Source organism: Phalacrocorax aristotelis, chromosome 4, assembly GCF_949628215.1.
Source record: "Phalacrocorax aristotelis chromosome 4, bGulAri2.1, whole genome shotgun sequence".
NCBI lineage: Eukaryota > Metazoa > Chordata > Aves > Suliformes > Phalacrocoracidae > Phalacrocorax > Phalacrocorax aristotelis.
Window position 1 is genome coordinate 2,534,465 of NC_134279.1, and position 18,552 is coordinate 2,553,016.

At 47.7% G+C, this 18,552-nt stretch overlaps 1 protein-coding gene across 3 annotated transcripts in view; it reads left to right on the forward strand.

Moving 5' to 3' along the window:
* The window catches only part of SHROOM3 (shroom family member 3), a 152,898-nt gene that overhangs the window by 89,059 nt on the left and 45,287 nt on the right, over positions 1 to 18,552 (forward strand). The window contains exon 1 of one of the 3 annotated variants that reach the window (XM_075090011.1): positions 12,935 to 13,016. The exons of the other annotated variants lie outside the window; for them this stretch is intronic. The gene's annotated coding sequence lies outside the window, so the exon portion shown is untranslated. Of the gene's footprint in view, positions 1 to 12,934; positions 13,017 to 18,552 lie in introns of those variants that run through there. 3 annotated transcript variants of the gene reach the window in all.

Genomic DNA, 18,552 nt, shown 5'->3' on the forward strand with positions numbered 1-18,552 from the left:
TTTGGTTTTATGGGTTTGTATAGTGGTTACTTGTGAAACAGCATGTGAAAGAAATAGAATTATTCTTCTTACCAAGACTTTGAGGGATCCCAAATGTATTTTGGCATCCAGACCTATGAAATTTGTGCAAGCCTCAGGCACTTGTCTTTCCCTATGGATTAAATAATATTCTTCCTTTCAGGAAACAGATTCCAGTTGACCTGAGCCCTTGTCACAGAGTTAGGGTCTGTGTATACATGTGGCAACTGAGATCACAGCTCCCCCATTTTGGCAGAATTAGATCTGGATCAGAAGTTTCACACTTGGACACCATTCAAAGCCTTTTTCTTCATTTTCTCTCACATCATTCAAAACTTTTGTGTCTATTCTTGGGTGACTTCATGGTGACCCTGAGGGCCTGGTGGTCAGGGTGCTGGGATCCAGCCAAAAGGTCCAGAAGGGCTGGAGACCTCCTCATCATGAGCTGACATCAGAGTTGTGCAAGCTGTATTTAATTGCAAATTATTAGGTGATAAGAGTAGGTGCTCCTTACTTGCTCTTAAGTTAGATTACACACCTCTTAGTGAATTCGATGGAGAGACGGCAGCAGCGAAAACACGCTTATAAAGTAGAATAACTCATAGGCAGAGCAAACCAAGAGGGCACATTACACGTGAAATGTGACCCGCTGTGTATAATAACTATGAAACTGAGCCCGCAGAGGTTGTGATGCAGTTGAGGAGGTGGCTATATTAGATAGGTTAAAGCTTCAGAAGTTGCCATCAACAGGACACAGGCTGTGGACTCACAAAGGGTTTATAAGAGGCAGCTTTGCTTGTGGGCACCTCGCTCTGCGACTGCCCCAAACAAGCAGCTCCAACTCAAAAGAGTTGGAGGCTGGGTACAGTGTTTGATGGGGCTGTTTGCAGACCTGTATCTTTGTTCGCCCTGAAGATGTTATAAGGGCAAATGCATAAGGATGGGACCTATTTTCTGCGCTCTGGTGACTGCCTTTCTCTACTGTTTCCCTGAGTTTTGCCAGTAATTCAGTGTAAACTCCCCCTCATTGAAACAGTGAGAATCAACAGAAAGCCACCTCTCATTAAATGTTAGGCTACTGACTTGCGCATAAGAATGCAAGCAAAAACTCCATTTGTTTCTTAAACCTTTATAAAGCCGTTAAAGTAGAAGTGACCACTGACCTAGAAATACAGCAGCTGCATCTCTGGCAATCACTAAAATAGCCTCTTGCTGACCTAGTTTCTCCTAGCAGTGAGCATCGTGCTGCACAAGCGTGAAGCCTTTCTAGTAAAATAATCAACAAATGCTTCTTGCCGCTGAGATTTTGGAGGTGTTGCAAATGAAGTGGTAAAATGGGAAGGAACTGTGAGGCTTATAACTGCTTGGAAAAATCTGGCTTTAGATAAGCCTCAAAGGCAAGAATCATTCAGTTGTGAGTGGAATTTTTCAAAGTGTCTGAACAGCTGCTTCAGATCCGAATGCCCAAGTCCGAGTTTTCAGACACAGCCCAAATTACACAGGACCCATTAAAACTGTGATTGCTGGATTGTTGCATAAAATTGCTGGATGTTTTGGGAAATGTGACCTTTTGTCTGTTGTTTAATCCCAGAGCTGCTGTGCAGTTTGCTCTTCCAACCGCAGTAATATTACAAGGGAGTGCGTACTGTAGGCTTTCAAGGTGCAAAACCCAAATAAAAACTACCCTGATTTTCAGCCTTTGGGGCATTTTCTCAGTGTTTCTTGCCACTTAGGCTGCAGTTCGCAGAAGTGATGGAGCGTGGAGTAGAGGAGAATTTGAAGCCTGCCTGCTATGCAAGCCCTGTCTGTCTGTACACGGGTGTCTCCATTCTGCATCTTTGCTAGCCTTGGTAGTAGCCTTCCTTTTTTACACATAGCTATTAGCCTGACGTTATCTCTGTAGCTAACAATATATGCATTAGACGTGCACTGACGAAGCCCCTGAAGAAGCTGTCCAACCTTACTGGCACACACCAGGTTAGAGACTATTAAATGTAAGCCCTTGGGAGCTCTCTCCTATAAGCTTATTTTGTTTTAATTATCTTTTCTGCTTTCCCACTTTGGCTTATGTAGAGCAACAGTGACATCCATTGGCCTATTAAGCTAATCAAAAGTACTGTATACACAACACACATTTACTCAAGGTGGAGGGCTGTACCGGCGGCCTCCAGCACTACAGTTTCTCATTTAAATAGCAGCTACTTGCTCTCCAAAACAACAGCCTCTCTCTTCCGGTAGCAACCTGTTTGCATCCTCATTTCAGATACTGACTCTTCATGTTTTAAGCTAGGATGCTTAAAACATACTTTTTAGGTTGTAACTTAAAGCTAGATTCCCTTTTCACGAGAGGCACCAAGGTACATAGAGACAAAGCTGCAGTTATCCTGGAAGCAGAACTGTGGCAGCTCAGAGCCGGTGCAGTGACCTTTCTGCGTGTGCCTTGCATGTGAGAGATTATTATTTGATGGTTGGACTTGATGATCTTGGAGATCTTTTCCAACCTTAATGATTCTATGACTCTAAAGTGCTGCATTCTTTCAATAATTTTCAGCACTGCAGAACCAACCCAGGTAGGAAAAAGTTAATTTTGCTTCAGCTTATTTGCTGGTGATAATGCGTTAAATTTCGATTCCAAAAATGAAAATCTGTTTTATTTTAAAAGCTTCATCCTTTCTTGAAGGCAAAAGGTTTAGAAGGACCACAGGGAGAGAACTGGGAGAGACTGGGACATGTGGTGGAGGAACTGACAGCTGGAGGATTGTAAAAAGAAATACTGAATGAAAGACTCCAAGTCTGAAATAGAGGATTCAGTGACAAAAACAAAACAAAACAAAACAATTTATTCATCTGAGAGGGAGATCTGGAGGATTCTGATTTCATTCCAAAAACCTGAAAACAGTTCCATTTATTTTCAACCTTGTAAGTAAATCAGTAGATGTTTCCTGCAGCCATTCCATTGAACGGAACCAGTGTCTGTTGTAAATTTTTGACCAGCTGTAGTTACAATCCCATTTCAAGTTCAAACAACCTGTGTCTGAAAAGGAGTCTATTTGGGAAGGAGGGCTGAACTTACAAGCCCGCAGGCCCATTTTCGTTGCCCCATAGCACAGGGCAACTGCTGCGGTTTGTATCTGCGATGAGGTGCAGCCTCTCCCTCATGACTGGGACAACTGGAACTTTACCCAGCAAGGTCAGCACAAGGTTCTTCCCTTCTGGCATCACCAGAGATAGAGGAAAAAACAAGTTACGCTGATTCGTGCGGTCTGATTTGGAGTCTAGTTCATAGCTCTTACTTAGAAAGGAAATTGTAAGTGCTGTGGATCCTTCTTTGGAGCAATCATAACTGAGGGGATCTCGAGGTGCTCAGCATAAGGTCTTCCATTCATTCCAGCAGCTTTGGATCAGGCATCATGTCCACAGCACCTGAGAAGAGGGATCTTCCCTTTATTTAGATCATCATCATTTCCAGCAGGAGAGCCCAGAAAATGTTTCCAGGTGATGCTCAGTGTCTTGGAGAATTTCAGACTGCACTTTGTGAAGGTATGCACAGTGAGCAGGAGGGAAATCCATGAAGCTTTGCCTCCTGTCCCTCCAAACCGCAACATGCTGGAAATGCTTTTGTCCAGCTTGTGTGATTTGAGCCCTTTCCTTCACCTGCATGTCTCTTGCATTGCCACTCTGTATGATCTCACAGCTTGCAAATCTTTCTGCTGGATATTTTAGGTACTGCCATCTTATACAGCTCAATCCAGACAGTCTGTTCCCTTTTGATATCCTATCTTCTCCCTGCCTGACTTCAGGGACTTCTTTGTGGAAATTCACCGACGCTTTCCTTGCTTTCCCACCTCCCCGAAGTGCTTTCATGCCTCTCCATGGATGCATGTCTGTAGCTAATGCCAGAGCACTATTGCTATGCTTTTATGGACCGAAGGAGAGCACATCACTTCTTTTTTCATCTCTATTACTCATTCTCTAGATGATTTCTCTTTCTTACACACACACAGCTGCTTTGCAGGTCAGCTACATACAGCTTTTCGGTTGGTAGGAGCTGATCTTCCTGAGCCATTACCAAATGCTGGAATTTCCCTGGGTGTTGACTTTTTGATGCCTGTTGAGTTCCTTCTTTCATTCCTGCAGTATGTGGTTTCACAGGGAGTGGCTGGCTGTTAGCTCAAGTTTCTCTGAGTACACTTTGTATACGTTTTCCGTGATCAGGGACCAAGACCAAGCACCGGATAAAATCCTGCTGTTCGCGGATAACAACGGATAACATTGTTGTGCTAACAGACATTTGCATAAGAGATATGAAAACAGCCCCACTCATACCTTTCTGTGACGGTGCTGCATCTTAAAACTGCTTTGAAATTTGAGGTGGGTTGATTCTCGATTGCATAAGGCGAGCAGCATTGCCACAGCTTTCCGCAGGCTGCAGGTGCACTGGAGTTATCTGTCCTGGGTCAGCCTGCCAACAGCAGGAAGGATAAGGACAGCATTCCTGCCACTGCTGCAAAGCTCCTGGCATCCCAGGGGAAACTATAGACTGCTTACAGGTATCTTGTCTACAGAATTCATAGGATGAAGGGAAATGTATCATATCTGTGCTCCAGAGCAGGCTTAACACCTTTCTTACCCTCAAAGTAGGGATGATTTAGCAAAGAAAAGCCCCAAACCAACCACATATGCCTTTTGGTAATGAATAAGCCAAAAGGTGGTCTCCTTTCCTAAGAAAATATTTTCATTTCATTGAAAAACAGAATACCCCAAAAGTGCAATTGCGTATACGGCACCATACATGACAAAGAGTGCACCAACCAGTTGTTACACCTGGGAGACCTGCATTTATTCAGCCTTTCCGGTGAAGACAAACAGGGTTATCATTCTTGAGTGTGCTTGTAGCCTGCAATGAAAGGAAGGCTTTCTTTCCCATTGCTAAGGGGAACTAGGGTTGATGCTCTCCTGTCACATAGGGACCTTGTTCTGTTTGTCCCTAATTAATAACATCCTGTGCTGATTACTGGTGCCACGCAGTAGCTTCCACTACTGCCCACTCAGGTACTTTATTTTGCTTGTGCTGCTACACCAAACTGGCAAAACACAGTAGATTTGAGGCAGCAAGGAAGCTTTAGTTTAGAAAATTCTCCCTTACCTGGGATTCTGCAAGGAGCTACTTTAAGCCTTGCCTGGGTGTCTGAGGTGGCATGATGTGACCCATTCCTCTGGCCTGCCTGGGATACCCCTGTGGTTATGGTAGAGACGGGTCCCTGCTGTGGGCTTTCATGGCTCTGCTGTAGCGAACGGGAACTGGACGGTTCCTCTTTTGCTGAGCTCCTGGTGCTCTCACGTGCAGGAGCTGTTTGCATGTTTTCAGCAAATAATGCTTTATTACTGTCTTGGTGAAAGGACGAAGGCAAAATTTAAAGAGAGTGAGAGAGAGAGGACATCTTGTGAACCTGCTGTTCTCAGATCTCTCCGATAAGGACAGTTCCAAGTGCGTGAGAAGTTTCCTACTCCAAGATTTATTTACTTCTGAAAGAAAAGCCACCTTCATCTCATTATTTGATTTTCAATACAGGTTTTAATTTGGTGAGAAAATATCTCCCCCATAAAGAACCTATTCTGCCTCATTAACTCCTATAAAAAGCATCCCCCCCAAGCTCAAAATGTTAAAAGAAGCATAAATTAAGGCTAAGTTTGTTGTTTGCCGCTTTAATCAACAAACAACATTAGAAGGGACCCACAAAAGGTTCTGTACACTAAATTTATTAGTGAGCAGGAAAACAGGCCTTCAGCTACAACTTCCTCCCCTTCCCAGCCCCCTGAATTTGGAGGGGGGTGGGTTTTTGCAGTGACTGGTTTTGTTTACAGTGCCTCACTCTCTTAGGCAGGTTGCTGTGGTCCCATGGATCTCTGTCAGACTTTTGTGATGCAGCTGAACTGAAGTGACTTGGGACAGAGTCTGTTAATTAGGTCTTCAAAGCCTCCTTTTTTCTTCGCTGTACAAATGTCCTTTTTTCCTCTTCTTTTCCTTAAATCTGCTTGTCAGTAGCTAAGAAGGAAAGAAGAGGTTTTTCATAGCTAGCGAAAACGGCCATTCTGTCTGCCTTCCTTTCACCTCTCCAGGATGCTAGAGGAAAAGTAAATGCACATCTGTTTTCTGCCCTTTTCCTCTCCTTGATAGGTTTAAGAAGCCTTCCTCTATTTCCTCTTTATGCTCTCATCATTATCGGTATTTATACCTTCAGGATATCTCCAGCCACAGAGTGGTGCTCACAGTGCCTGCGGCACCAAGACTACGGGGAAAAGCTTAGGGACATAATGTAGAAAGTTTCAGTGCAGAGGACAGGACAGTTGGATAAAAACATTAAGAATTATCTTTCCTGAGCCAGCACATGTGAATATGTAATTTCTTTCCAAATTCCCCTTGATGTAACGGTGAACTCCCTTACAAACCTCTTGCATTCCATTCCATTTCAATTTTAAACCGATTTTTCGCTGGTTTTATTTGGGAGAAGTCTCCATGAGAAAATTTAATAACAGCCTTTGTTCATTGTTGCAGGGTTTGGACTTCCTCGCTGCTTAATTTTTTTCACAGCTCAGTCTGAGATCTGCAGCCTAAGAGAGATCCAAGAAAAATCACTTTTGTTCACTGGAAAAGAATGGCCTTGACCCATTAGAGAGCGTTTTCTGATATTTATCTGTACACCTTCTCACCTTCCAGGAGTTAATTTGAATTGGAGATGAGCCAAAATAGGGAGTTTCTCTAAACTTCCCCAAGCTTTATGGGCTTGGATTCAAATGGTCCTGGCTCTGAACAACTTGTGGTTCAGGTTTGCAAAATCGAAAGGCAACTGGGCACGTTCTGCAAAACCTGAACCTCCCTTGGAGTTTTGCTCTCCTCTGATTGATAGCCCCGTCTCCAGCTCCTCCTTGCTCTTGCTCTTCATGGTCTGTGGGTAGGTCAGCGTTGCAAACAACTCCTCAAAGGAAACCATCCTTCTTCAATGCAGCCCATGTCTTATTTCAAAAACTAATTTCCTCTGTCCAACCCACGCCTTCCCTTCCTCCACCAGCAAACGTGACACAGGTCTCACATTTCACACCAGCTGCCTGAGCAAATGCACAAACTGGTCCAAATTTACTGTAGCCTGGCATGTGCATCGGCCAGCAAGCCAGTGACATAAATTACAGGCACAAGACAGTTTCCTTTTGGGGCATTTGACATTGTCTTTTCATCCTTCAAATAAGATCTTTTTTCCATTTCTGTGAGCCAGCTGTAGCCCAGCTCTGTGTCCAGCAGCTCGTGTTGTGAGGAACAAGAGGACGGGGAGGCAGGGGAGTGCAAGAAGAGAGGGTGCACAGGGATCGGGGAGTCTGTGCTGTTCCCATGCCACGCCGCTCTTCCAGTGCCATCGCCGGGGCGTGCGGGTGTGTGGCGCTCCCCGCCTTGCAGGAGACATTGCAGCTTTATTTAATGAGGAAGAAGGAAGTTTTCTTGGTTATCCAGGGCCCTGGGAGCGTGCTGTTCATTGAGCAAGGCAGTACCTGGCATCCAGGCGCCAGGGAGCCTGCGGCCAGAGAGGTGGAGAACAGGAGCACTGGCTCCTGCTGGCGCCAGCCCTGTTGAGCGTTGTTGCGATGCAGGGCCCATGTGTATCAGGGTGAATACAGCCTCCTAAAAATACACTTGGCGTGCACGTTCTCTATGGTACCTGGTCTTTCTCATTCTGCCAGTTAGACTATATCTTTCTTTAATTTGCTGTCGGTCCTCTGATCACAGAGGTCAGTTGGTACTCCGATTTTTTGCTGTTTCTTTTGGGGTTTGGAGGCGCTTTTTTTGTGGCAACTAGAAAAAAGCAAAAGAGAAAAAACTCCTAGATGCACATCTGAGCCTTTTGTTTCCCCACAGCACAGCTATTCCTGTCTTCCCTGGTGAAATACATGGTGAAGGGGAAGTATGTGGAGTTATTCATGGCATCAAATTGAAAAAATGTGCTTGAGTGCTTTGCAGGTCTAGGGCAGTTGTACCCACTTACCATGCACATGAATTGATCCTGCTAATACCCAACAGCCTCAGCTCGAGGAAACATGCTGTGTTTATTCTTCCGTCTCCATTACCAAGTCCATCAGTGCCATGAACTGAAGCAGGTTAATAGCCTGAAAACCTCCATTACCCTCAGAAATGCCCCAAGTCTGCGTTTGACAAGGTGTGCAGCTCGTGTTGTGTGGTCCGCTGACCAGAACGCTAGGTTTTATGTCACCACTGGCAGTGAACAAATTTATGGCACCCAAAGTGGGCTGCTGTAACCTGACCCTCAAAACATCACGCCTGTGGGTCGACTCTCCCCTTACCATCAAGAGCTGTAGTTGTGGTGGCTCCTGCGACTGGTTTCCAGCAATTATTTGCAAGAGCGGTGCAAACATATCCCTAGGGCGTCTTCATCTACTCCCAAAGGCAAACATAGCACATGCACATCGAGGTGGTGTGTACACAAGTTTTTCTCAGGCTATCTCCCCCCACTCCAGATCCAGCTGGCAGGCTCCAGAGCTGATAACAGCAGTGTATGCGCTAGCTGGTCGCTGTGACGTGGGAGCTAAAATGAAATTGCCCGCCTGCTTTCAACCTGACTCCCACCATTGCCAGATAGGAATGGGCAGTGAGACGGGCAAGGTCTTCACCGCACCCATTGAACACTTCTTCATATCCTCCTCTGCCATAGTTCACTCAGCTTCTCATGCAACTTGCAACAGTTGGGAGAAACCCTTCAGAATGCCATCTGGGCAGTGGAAAGTCCAGCTCTAGTTTCTCCACTTTTTCTTTTAAGTCAAAGGACATAGGTTTTCAGAGGCAGTGAAAACCTCAGCAGGACTGAGGAAAATCCTCTGTATCGATGACTGCAGTTTGTAGAGGGAGCTGTTGGAAGCAAACACGAAGCAAGAAACCAAAATCCTGAAAAAAAAGTGAAAAACAACCCTCTGAGTCCTCTCCCTGATTCTTATTCCTTGCAGGATATACCATTCGATACTGGTGTCACAGGAGTCACCTGGTAGAGAAATCAGGCTTTGTTGTACTTTTGAGAAATCACGCTTTGTTACATATATTCTTTCATTTGTTTGCATGGAAGGGCTTTTCTTTCCAGAATAAGCACTGAAGGGCTCGGCGTTTAGCCTGGTCCCTGCTGGAAAAAGTTCTGGAGGTAGTTCAGCAGAAGCTGAGCTGTGCCGCAGAGATGGCCCTGCTCTGCATGCTGGCCTGCACGCAGGCTGCCTTGCGACGCAGCGGCTCCTTCAGCACGTACAGGACAGCACGCCTTCCGGGGCTGCTCCAGCCAAATGGTGAAAAATCACTATTCTGTTGAAGCAGGATCAGGGGAGAAATGCACAAAGGCAAAAGTGTAATTTTCCAAGCTGGCACTTGGTGGAAGGACCAGACATCACCCAGCAAGATGTGAACACGGCTTTAGATGTGAGCAAAACGGGTTTAGCTGTGTAAGGCCGGTGAGGCATCCTAGCTGGGACACTGCCACCACCACTGAGCAAGGCACTGGTCCAGCAATGGTACAGGAGGTCAGCACATTCCCCTACAGCCCAGCTGTATCCTGCAGGAGAATGGTCCGTGCATTTTAGAAAGACATTGCCATCTAACCCAAAACAGAAGTGGTGTTGCCGATGCAGGAGAGACTCAAGGTGAGCTGTGGACACCGAGTACCTCCTAGATGTGGCTGTCTGTCAGCCAGAGCTACCTGTAGCACCTCAACTCCCCATCATGGATGTTTGCCTGACCCATGCCTGTTTAGCTGAGAAGGGAAGCTGTGTCATCACTCCAGGGTGGTAGGGCTGGAAGTCATGTTGACGGTTTCCTTTTGTCAGCAGTATGTGCTTGTTGTGATCCCTCATAGTTCACTCCCACTTGGACTAGCTGCCTGTCATCTGCCTCAGGGTGAGCACCTGTGCTATCGTAAGTACATAATGCTTAAATAAATACTCCGGGGTTATGGGGACCCTCAGGTTTATGCTATGGGTGGTGATTTTTTTGTTGTTGTTTTTATCACAGAAGGACAAATGTTCATGAGCTTTTATGATTACATCCCAAGGAAGGACTTTGTTTCATTGCCTGGTAACTTCTGGAAACTGTTTACCACTCGATATCTCTCAGAGTTGCTGGCCAAGATGCAAAGTACACTTGATGTCTTTAAAGTCTCAATAAAACCATCTGGAATCATTTCATGAAGCAAATTATTGCAGGTCCATCTGGCTTCTAATGGAATGGTCCTGAACAGGTGACACACACTGCATGTGCTGGTGCGTGGAAAATAGCATGTTCCACATAGCTTTCCAGTCAGAGAGAGAAATCACGCTCGGGATGGGCGATATCAAAGGTCACGCCTTTAAAGTGAATGACATCTGCAAGCAGGAGCTCTGCTGGCAGCAAGCAGTCACGGTTGCTTCTGGATAAAGGGATCGGTTTTTTGGGTGTGTTTCGTTCAGTTCAGAAAGGGACCCTTGCTCAGAAAGCAAAGAGGGCAGGCGTCACCTGAGTAATCCTTCCTCACCATTATTACCAGGCTGTTTAATCCTGTTTCCAAAACCTGACCTTCCGTGTCGTAAGACAGCGACTTAGAGCTGTTGAAATCATTAACCCATTTTGATGGTGCACCCCCTTAGGCACACGCACAGGAGGAGTATGTTGCTGTCCCCCGCTGGAAATCTAACTGTGATGGCCATGCCAAGTGTGTAGCTTGCTCAAAGGCATCACAAACCAGGGCTGTATCCAGGGGTGCCAGATTTTATGGAGACAAGTGTTTTTCACTAGGACACATGAGTGGGAAAAATATGGGAAATGGTACTTACTCCGCTGTGAGAGGTGCCGCTTCACAAGGGGTTTCATAAGTGACACTCATAGCTAATGCTTACCACCGTTATAACGTCACCTCAATCGTTTCTTCGCATCTCCCATTCTGGTTTGTCACAGGCTCTGTGATTTATGCATCTTGTTAAACATTAAACATTTTAGGCTGGTGATTACGACTTAGCAGATAGAGAAAGAGATGTCAGCATGAAAAGTAGCACTGGCTGAGCTAATTTAACCTGATATAGATGCACCTGTGCAAAAGGCCATTAAGCCACTTTTATCATTTTGGGGAAGTAGAATCTTTTAGTTCAAATAAGACCGACAGGAACCATTTTAAGCTAAGACAGAATAAGTTACTTACGAACTGAAATAAAACTATCCATGTAATCTTTTATGATAGCTTAATGGTGGGTGAATAAGTGGCTTTAGGGAAGGCAGTGCCTCTTTCTTGTGGAGAGAACATTGGACAGTGGGATCCTTTCCCATTCGGATTAAAAGCACATCCCTTTTCCTTCCTCTGTAAAATACTAATTTCTCCCTCTATAAAATAGGGATACTTTTGGATGGCCCTTGGACATTACTGAATAAAAGATCCATTCTGGGCCAGATACTCATGGTGTGAAGAGCAGCTTTTCCAGCATCCCCTTCAGTCAAAAGGTATTTTCTTTCCTTCAGTGAGTATGCGTCACGTTCTCCCCCTGGACTTGCCATCTTCCCTCTGCACAGCTCTCCAGTGTTCAAGGCTGCAACATTAGGAGCAGGTGCCATATTCGCATCCGTGAGCAAAGCCAAAGAACAAGGGTGAATGTGGAGCAGCCTCTCGGGAGGAAACAGCAACTGGACAGAAAACAGGAGTCCTGAAGGAGGATACGGGGCAGAAAGGGAAAGGAAGGTGTTGGACATCGAAAGGGCAGGAAGGTGGATGGCAAGTGGCAGGGAGGGAAAGCAGAAACCGATTTCATTTTACCTGCAAAAGCTGTCATCACTGGGAACAGGAAGGTGAAATCCTGCAGGCTTCAGCCAGGAGAACTTCCACAATACGAAGCCTGGCCACTGTAATTCCTAGACATAAACCTGCTCGGCTCAGTTACAGCACTGTGAGTGTTTTATACCAGCCAAGTACGAATTCCTGCTTTAAACTTCAACTCCTTCCCCTGTGTGTAACACAAATCATTCCATGGCTTCAAAGGGGTTTTTTAGTTATTCGAGGCAAACGTGAGAAACAAGAAGGGTTCATTTATCTCGTCTCTGCCTGTCATCTTCCTTCATGAGATACAACAGTTCAGCTTCAGGTAGCTTTTAAATTCATTTAATATAGCTCATTTGCTGATTAAATGTCCTGTATGAAACAAACCGAATAGGTGACAGCAGATGCTGTTAAGGCCACCCCTGCATTAACGTGCCTTGCTGTGGCTGGTGAGACGGCAACGTTGCGAGAGTGCGGGATCAGCGTGCCATCGGAAGCATCCCCAATGCATCCCGATGGCTTCTGATTTATGGGATGGTGGGACTGGACTTTTACTGGGCCAGGGAAGGGATGGCAGTGCTTCAGAGGGAGCCCGGCTCTCTGGGCGGGAGCTCATGCTGAGTTCACGCTGTTGGCACAGCTCCAGTCGAGCTGTGCGGGGAGGAAAAGCTCAGTCCCAAGCCAAGTTTCGCAGCGTGCGACAGCTGATTTGGCCTTCGCAGCCGTAAAAAGCACAAGGCAGGGTGAGTCAGTAGCAATTCCTTGAGGACTCATGCGGGTATAGGCTGCATCTGGAGCATGTGGTGACCGGTGGCTGGGCTGGGTTGCTGTGGTGGGGTGCAGCAGCCAGATTTTAGTGGCTTGCCCCTCGTTCTTGGTTCCTTGCCCCAGCACCCTGCACTGGGTGCTGAGGGGAGGCGGGAAGCGGTGTTGAGGCGGAGGGGGGGGGGCCGCACCACCAGCTCTCAGGGGGGTTCGGGGTGCAGCCTTCCTGCCGCCCCCCGACTCTTGCGAGGCCGCTTCTCCCGGAGCAGCCCTGGGGCCGGCCTGGCATCCCCGGGCCGGCGGGGCGGTGCTGGGGGCGGGCTGCCCTCCGCGGCACCTGCCGGGGGCGGCCGCAGGCTCCGCCGGGCTCCGGCGCCCTCGCCCGGCGCGGCTGTGAGCGCCGCGCCCCGGGGCACGGTGAGTGCGGCCGCGGGGAACCGGGCGGCGGGGGCCGGGAGGGGGCCCGGGGCTGGCGGCGGCGGGGGCACGGCGAGCGGGGTACGGGAGGGGACACGGCGGCCAGGGTGATGGCGAGCGCGTTACAGGGGTGCGCGGCGGCCGGGGATGTGCGGGGACCGGGGTACGAACGATGTGCTGGGACCGGCTTGCAGGGGGCGGCGTGGTGGACGCGGACCCGGCTAGCACGGCAGCCCGGGGTGCGGGGGGTGCCCGGGGTGCGGGGGGAGGGGAGCCGGCCCCCCGCTCCAAGGGCAGGGCAGGGCGGGCTAACAAAGGGCGGCCGCCCCGGAGCCCGGCTGGCACCGGCGGAGCCTCCCGGGGGAGGGCGGTTGGCGGCGGCCGCCCCCTCCCGTCCCAGCTGCTATCTTCTGGTCTGCTGCTTGTGGAGCCTCTGGATGCAGGGAGGGAAGGGATGTAGCATCGGACCCCGCCGCGCTGCGTGCTTCCCTCTGTCCGTATGTGAAAGCGCATTCCTCGGAGGGGTTCTCCAGGTGCGGTTTAAAACCCACCTTTTTGCTCCGATCGCACGCACCCTTCTGGGACCACATCATTCACCTGTCCCATGTGGCCATGCTGCAGCGGGGCGAGGGTCCCTTCGCAGCACTTCCTCTAAAGGAAATCGCTGGGCATCTGAACAGCGGGAGGTTTCTCGTTTGCGCGCACCGCGTGGCGGTTGCGTGTTTCAGTAAGTAGCGTAGTGCTCTGGGAGGTGGTACTGCTGGCAGGCACCTTGCATGCACCTTGCAAGGAGGTACGGGGGCAGAAGCTGAGCAATTTTATCAGAAGTTATATAAATTTCTGTGGTTGGAATGACCCACAGGCTCCTTAAAATGGCTAAGAACAGAATGATATTCAAATGCAACGTTATCGGCCAGCATCTTTATAAATCTGGGAGGACTGTGACCCACTGACCTCATTTACCCATTTGCCTTTACTCCAATTTTGGGGGGCTTTGTCGCTTTTTTGGGCCTCTTCTGCCCAGAAGGTCCGGAGGTCCATTTTTCTCATTTCCTGCTATAATGCCTTTTAAACGCTGACCTCTGCATGTTCTTCTGCATATACCCAGCCTTACATTTCCTATCTGTTCAGTGCTCCCTGCCCATTAGGGGACACCAGCAGCACCTGTTGAAGTATGTGCATTCTTCATCCCAAACCTCACCCATCTTTTGCCCTTTTTTGCCCAGCGAGCAGTGGGGTGAATGTCAGCAAACCCGGTGTGTTTTCTCAGCAGTGGAAGCCTGACACAGGCCCTGCTAGATGCTTGTAGAGATTTTCCTCAGCTCCAGCAGGGAAAAATCAATGCCCCAAAACACCTTTGACTCAGAGAGGTTAAGTCCAGGCCGGCCTAGACTTGGGAGAGAGATGGGTGCTCCTGCAGGGCAGGATTTAGAGGTTTGAGAGCTTGTTGGCCCATATTGAATGGTGCTTGGCACCCGTGGTTCTTAAATCGAAGGGGGAAGTTCAGTTTGACTGAAAAAAGGATTACTGTAATTTTTATGGGAAAGTTCAGGTTGTCATTTAATAATCACAGAGGCTTTTCTTCCAGAGATCGGCAGGCCAGAAGTTTAGGTATAAAACATTGCTGAGAAGCCAACGACTACATACAGAGTCAGCTCCAGCCTCCTAGGCATCGCTCTGCAGAGAGGGCTGCTACTGCCGCAGGTGGTAGTCATGCCTCTGGGAGACAGGCAAGCTGTGATGCTGCAGCAGCCAAGAGCCGCCTCAAATGTCCCTGTGTTCAGTAGATGGCAAACAAGCAGACCCCGGATTTTTAATGAGAAGAAAAGCTGTGTGCTGTAGAGCCCTTCTCCCTCTGCTTAGTGGCCTAGCTCTTGGCAGCAAGGGGAGACAAGCTGTGCTCCTTGCAATAGGATGCAGGTGGTGTCAGTGAGCAGATGGACTCAGAAGGGTGCTGAGGGAACAGCAGTGACAGGGAAAATATCCTTCCTGCATTTGTTTAGTTAGGGTGGACCCTACTTTAATGGTAAGCCCTCTGGCTGAGCAATCGTCCTTCACCGTGGTGTTTGCAGAGCTTCTGGCACAGTGGGGCCTGCCCCATTCCCGGGCTTCCTCATCCCAGTGGTGGTATAACTAAATACATAAGCAGGATATGACACCAAATGCAGTATTTTATAATGCCTTGCGTGATTCCCACCGGAACTTCTAGCTTGGCTAACATTTGTTTAAACAAATAGTTATCGTGGCCGGCACTGGGTGTTTGGTAACCACAGCTCAGTGTCTGTCCTTTAGGCATCCAGGTGAAGACTGCACTACCTCTGCTTCTGCAACGGTGTTACGGGTACAGGAGAAGGGGTGAAGGATGAAACCCTGTTTTGAGGGCCCCGATTCAACAACACACACTCAATTTTAAACCTGGGGTAGGCTGAATTGACCCTTAGGATGGGTTTCAGCGGAACTAGTGTGAGGAGTTCTTGGTGCTCGCAGTGGCACGCTGGCTGACTTTAACGATAGTGAGAGTAGAGGGTGGCTTATGGTCAGCAGGATCAAGCCTGCTGTAGCCACATGATTCACAGCGTATTGGATGCTCAAGTCGCTAGGAAGGCAAACCTATGATCCATGTGGAAATAGAAAGAAGCTGATTTTTGCTAGCTGCAGACCTATCCCCAAATCTGTGACAGGTCACACATTTGAAATTAAGTACTAATTGCCCGTTACAAATGCTTATTCATGAATGTCCCCAAGTGGGAGCTTATTTGTGCTCTGGATTCCTTTAAGAGTGCAGTTGGGAGTCTTGAGTTTAGCCACACAAAGACTACCTTTATATCACCGGGCATACAAGCAAGCTGCACAGTGGGGATAAAGCGTATTGCCCTGAATGAACAATACCTAGAGCTCAGCTAAACTCCTGTAAACCAGGAGAGAAACAATGACAGTTTTTCCTAATTCTTGTACCAGTTTTAGACAAGCCCTGACTCCACTCCAAAAGTAGGATTTCACAGCCTCCCACCGTTTCAGCCATCCTGTTGGACAGCCTCCGGGATGGCGCTGTCCCTCATTTTGACAGTGGCAAGCAAGCAAAGAGCAGGTCACCCTTCTCCTGTCACTTGTGGGTGCAACAGGGATGTTCCCCGAGGGTCATCTGTCCTGCAGAGGGGACCGAGAAGGATGCAGACTGTCAATTTGCACTCTTGACTTCGCAAGCATTCCCCTTTTCTTGGCTAGCGCTGTGTTGAAAATAGATGGTTCACTCCAAAGAACCCAAAGCTGCAAGAGGATATAAATACCTAAAGCTTTGCGATAACCGAAGTGGAGAGAAGAGACACACAAGAAAAGACTGTGTATGTTTGAAAGTGATGATTTAAGGGGGTTGTTACCAAGTTTAACTTGAGTGAAAAGCTTGGCTAACCATGATGTGATGCATGCTTGCCTGTATTCAAATGAGAGCCACCTCTCTAATCCTTTACAGTCTAGTTGCACTAGTCCTTGAATCAGTGGCACTGTCCTTTAGGTTTAAAGAAACATGAGGAATTTCAATCATCAGTTGTTCTTGATGGAAGAGGGTTGGCTGGGGTTTTTTTGATGTAGCAGTACCTGCTGTATCGGCTCAGTTCTAGTGGTAGGGAGAAGGATCAGAAGGGTAAGTTTGTGCCTTTGAAAGAGGAATCTGATGAAAATGAAACCAGCCCACTTCACCCTGATTAGATTTCATCATGTTGTGACTTCAGAATGCCTTCAGCATCCTGGCAACAAGAGCAAAGATTTGAGAAACATCCAAAAGTTAAAAGGACACAGTTCCTATGGATTATCAGTGTATCTATTTTTTTTAAAAAAAACCTCATCTTTACGATTCTTTCAGTAACTTAAAACGGCATTGAAGAAAAGTATTCGGGCAGACAATAAAAATAGCCAGGCCAAGTGCTCTCCAGCAGTGACCTGATCCCGTCTCGTGTGTTACGGAGGGCACAGATTCCTTTGCAGTTACAAACAGGCTCCAGGCTGGAGACAGACTCCATTTCAGACTAATTTAAGTAAAGTATGTGATGATAACTGATGGCCAGTGCACGGTACAGTTATAGTGGTGAGAGGCTCCCCTGTGCAAGATGGCTGCATCCTAGTCATGCTATGGCAGCCTAAGTTTCCCTGGATAGATGGGAGCAAATATAAGGCATAGCTTGAAAAACTAAGCTATGATGGAAATATCAAGCCTGGAGTTTATTTGTCTTAATATTGTGTTTTCCCATCTAGGCAAGGAGAAGGAAGCCATATTGTTAGGCAGCTCACGAGTTCTTTTTAAGTTGGTTTCCCAACAATATGTCTGTTAAGGGTATATATCGGTCGTGGCGGTTCCAGGCAGATTATTAGGTTGCAGGTGCTGAGGATGAGGAACAGTGTAGCAAGCATTAAAATGAAACAAGAAAATGTGGGGTTAAAAGAAGGCCTAGCAACAGCATATAAACAAAACCAAATTTTTGCCTGTCTCTTAAGCAAGGGGCAAATATAAATCCAAATACCTTCACTGAACTACATCAGTTGAAAGACCTGGCACTGTCGTTGTGTTTCACCCAATGTGAACTTCTATTTGTGAGGAGATGCAGAGGAAAGCTGGGTCTGTTTCTGGGCTCCAGCACAGGCACCATCGGCAGAGTCATCTGGCAGAAGTTAAGCCGGGCTGGTTCCCTTCCCAGGTTTGCAGTGCTGCTGTGGTGCTGTTAGCGCACCCGACGAGACGGCGTATACCACCACCCAGGGGCAGGAATGATCCACGGGGAGAAGGAGAAGCTGCAATATTTGAAGTGGCTCTTGCAGCCAAGGAGTTCGCCTTGTGAAATAATGGTTTTGTTTGTCTTCCTGCGCAGACGTTTTTTGCCTGGGAGCTCTCTTACTCCGTGCTGAATTGAGTGCTTCATGCACTGCGGTCCAGACCTCAGGATGGTGCTGCTCTGTGTCGGGGAAGAGAGCAGTTAAGCCAGCAAAGCCTCTGCAGACCAGAGAGAGGTGTGTGTTGAGAGGTAGATTGAAAGGAAAAGATTTTATAGGGCCTGGTGGCTTTGTTGTGAAGGATGCCAAACCTTCAGGCTGGAAACTGGGGGCTATCACTGTGCGAAGCAAAAAAAGGAGCTTAGTTTCTAAGTGGCTAATGAGTTTACTACCTTGTTTCTGTTGCGTTTTGCAGCGGTGATGTTGATTAATGTCATGTCCTTTCCCCAAGGCTATCCCCTTCCTCTTCCATCTCGCCGGGCTCAGTCTGACACCATTTATTAGGCTACTTGTCCCTGATTTGTGAGGAATAAATATTGACACTGATGGCTGCTTAATAGGATTTGGGTTTGCTGTTGGCTCTGTGAAAGGGTTTGGCACTTCTGAATCAAATGACAATTTGTGTTTGGGACTGGTTCCGCCAAGGCTTAATTTTGGAGGGTTTGTTTTTGTTTTTTTAATGAGGATGGTCACAGCATGTCCTGTGTATGAGGAGAGGCATACTTCAGCCTACATACAGGGATATGTATTGCTCCCCTTTTTCCTACTGACATGC